This window comes from Neolamprologus brichardi, chromosome 5 (genome assembly GCF_056152115.1).
Source record: "Neolamprologus brichardi isolate AB-2024 chromosome 5, ASM5615211v1, whole genome shotgun sequence".
Taxonomy (NCBI): domain Eukaryota; kingdom Metazoa; phylum Chordata; class Actinopteri; order Cichliformes; family Cichlidae; genus Neolamprologus; species Neolamprologus brichardi.
The window spans coordinates 22,468,340-22,471,822 of record NC_142108.1 but is presented as its reverse complement, the minus strand read 5'-3'; positions in this window follow the sequence as shown (position 1 = coordinate 22,471,822).

The window sequence follows — 3,483 nt, the reverse complement described above, 5'->3', positions numbered from 1 at the left end:
CATGGAACACCAGGAGGACTGCGAAGAAGAGAATCTGGGCGTGGACAATATAGAACACCAACACGACCAGCAGGACGAGGATACAGAGGCACGAGAGAACAATAAAGACACAGAGCAGGCAGACCAGCTTGAGATGGAGTGCAGTGACCAAGAGGACAGTGACCAGTCAACTGTTAGTGTGAAAAAGTATCCTTTCAGAATGAGAAAACAAAAGCTAATGTTTACTTACCACAAGTTAGGACAGCCGACATTAGCACTTGAATAAGTACCTCAGACACAGTCATATGTTACAAATTGCAGTAAAGCAGCTATAACAGTTACAGTTTCAGGTTTTCATTAATGCTTTATTAGAAGAATAGAAATGTTAATTCTGTTTTGTTAGCCATAAAGAAGAGTTGGTGTAATGACCCGTTATGAGGATGGCACCCTATGTTATGTAGCGAGGTTATGTCCAGGTGAGGGCACCTTACTCAGTAAAGATGCAGATACCCGTGATATGGATGAAAAAGCAGTGGACTGTTATCGTGCACAATAACACCTGCTGCGGCATATGACATGAAGGGGAGATACATGTCATGTGATTCACTGTGGCTAGCAGTGATGCTGAACTCTGACTCCTAAAAGGATGTAGCCTCCTACAAGCAATGTATAGTTGCCACATAAGGACTGATATTGGTAGAATGTCGGGACGCCATTAACTTTTTGAGGGGAGAGTGTAAGGACAAGAAAGACATTGTGGACAAAACAGGACACCCCCCATAATCTTTAGTTACAATATTATAGTTAGTTAAATGGTCTGATTGTTCAAATATGTATTTTCTTTGATTGTGGTAAAATAAGGTGTGCCCCAGTCTCCAAAAATGACATAGTGCAGAAAGGGTAGTTATTCCTCCGTTACACCACAAGAGGGAGTACCCCCTAAAATGAGCAGCTCTAGCGGGAGTAAATAAGCCCAGCCACTACCCATAAGGCAGTGCGCCTATAAGGGTTGTGTGAGATTGCAAAAGTGTGTAACGTTGTGCGATGTTAATGTATATGTTTGCAGATGCAGTAAAGGCGAACTCACAAAGCCACACTGGTTTCAATTCATTTTAATCCAAGTGTGCAACAAAATGAAATTTCTGATGTCCAGAATTTTTGGCTGCATGACCCCCAAACCACCAATTAAAAGTGTTTACACCAGTGCCCACACGAAACCTACATCCATACCTAAAAGTATAGTCAGAGTTCTACTAATGAACCTCGAGGGTTAAGTAGCCATACAGTCCACTCTGAATACATAAAGGTCAGATAAATAAATATGTCTGATCTGCCTGTCTTCATATTTCCTGTCTTGTCTCTGTTCTTTTCACCTTCCTGTATCACTCCTCAATCATCTCTTTCCTGTTATTTTCAAAAAGCTGTCACCTTAAGACCAAATGGCTTTGAAGCCAAGTGGTGACTCCATTGATTTTCAGTAGATCTTTCTACAGCTTGGAGCCCTGAGCTAGCTTTATAGGACTTCATAACATATTTATAAAACTCTGTCAGATTGATTGAAGACCAGCGAGACTGGACTCCATCAATGGAAGGCAGCTCTCAGTCACTTTTCTGGATTATAGCCACAGCAGAGGCTGCCTCCAGCTGGAGTAAACCTCGAGATATTTTTTGTGCTATTCACCTTCTTAACCTGATAAGACTTTAAGATCCAATTACAAATGCATATTAAACACCCATTAAGCACACAGCATTGTTTTAGATTTAGATTTTACTTTAGATATCAGTTAACAATCTTGGTAATTATTGGGTTATTAAGTTTAATTTAATGGACAACTCCACAATTTGATCATATCGTCAGTGTGACCTGAGGTACTGTATGAAAAGCATGTAAAGCTAGTATAAAAAGATTATAGCTGGAAATGGTTTTATATGCTCCGTTTAAGTGGTTTTGTTGGTTATGACTTAAATAATTAAGTGACCTGAAAAGAAAGCCAAGCAGTCTTTTTTCGTGTCTCCAAGGTTAACTGAAGATCCCTAACACACAAACACAAATACACAAACTGCACTGCAAAGAAAATACAGAGTAGGGTGTGAAACAGTGAACATCTACCATTTAAGTAAATTACAGCTGATAATTTTATTTTAACCTTTTGTCCCCATGAGCTAACAAATCTTCAAAGAGACATATTGTATGCAAAATCTTAATGGGAATGTTGTTAGAATAAATTAAAAAGTAAGCGTTTGATTTTAGTTTCAGTATATGATTTCAGCTGTTAATAAGACCACCAAAACACTAAATGGAAAAGATAGAATAGAATAGAATAGAATCTGTCTGTGCCTCCAGAATTCTATTATAAGTTCTTTTGTTTTAAGAACATTGAGTTTCATATTATTTTCTGAGGACCAGTGAGACAAGTTATCTACCTCTCTCTTGTACCCTGTCTCATCATCTGGCCATGTTTTAATGACTTGGGTGCATGGAGGAGTTTGTTTCCTGTGGGGGATGTAGGCAAGGATGAGGAGCAGAGAGAGGTGGTCAGTTTGAGGGGTATCACTCTATAGGCATGCTTGATGTTGCTGTATACATGGTCCAGTGTCCTGCCCCCCCTGTAAGGACACTTAGCATGTTGGTGGAACTTGGGGAGTACAGATTTCAAACGTGTCTTATTAAAGTCCCCAGCAACAATATGGACGCCCTCCAGGGTTCTCTCTGCTGGTTACTGATAATAAGCTGGGTGTGGTTCAGAGCTGAGCTAACGTTAGTATTGGGGAGGATGCAAACAATGGTAACTATGGCTACCATTAGCTCGCGAGGTAGATCAAAGGGCCTGAATCAGTCATACCCAATGCGTAATATACCGACAAATTGTCACGTTCCGAGGCGTTCCATGAGAACGCGGAAGGTGACCTTCTGCGTTCCTATGCTACGTGCCAAATTGTGGATGAAATCGAATAGAATGACGCTCCCGCAGTAACACACGTTTCAGCCGTGTATTCCAGCCCTAACCTTATCCCTAACCTTAACCACCACCTTAATCGTGTTAAATAGTGTTTTCCAAAGCAATTTCAGTAAAATAAATTTACATGTGTAGATTAATTCCAAATGGCTCTCATTTTTCCAAAGTCATAACATAGGGACGTGTTGGATGGCCGAAAGCGTAATATACCTACAATTTGTCACCTAGTCTAAAATGTTGCACTTTGGGAGTAAGAACGTGTTGCGTTGGCCTGCACTGAATGGACATGGCTTCTGAGTTCGGTGAGCAGTGATGGTCTGTAATTCTTCTGTTATGGCACCAATCCTGAAACACAGAGTCCACACTGGGGCATAACCTTCACTTTCTCAGGCATAACTTTAACCCAAATCACAATCTTTCCTTCAACTCTAAGCACTTTTGAAGCCTAAACTTCCTCCTCTCACCCCTAGCTGGTCACAGCAGATAGTTGCCCCTCTCTGACCCTGGTTCTGCCGGAGGTTACTTCCTGTTAAAAGGGAGTTTTTCT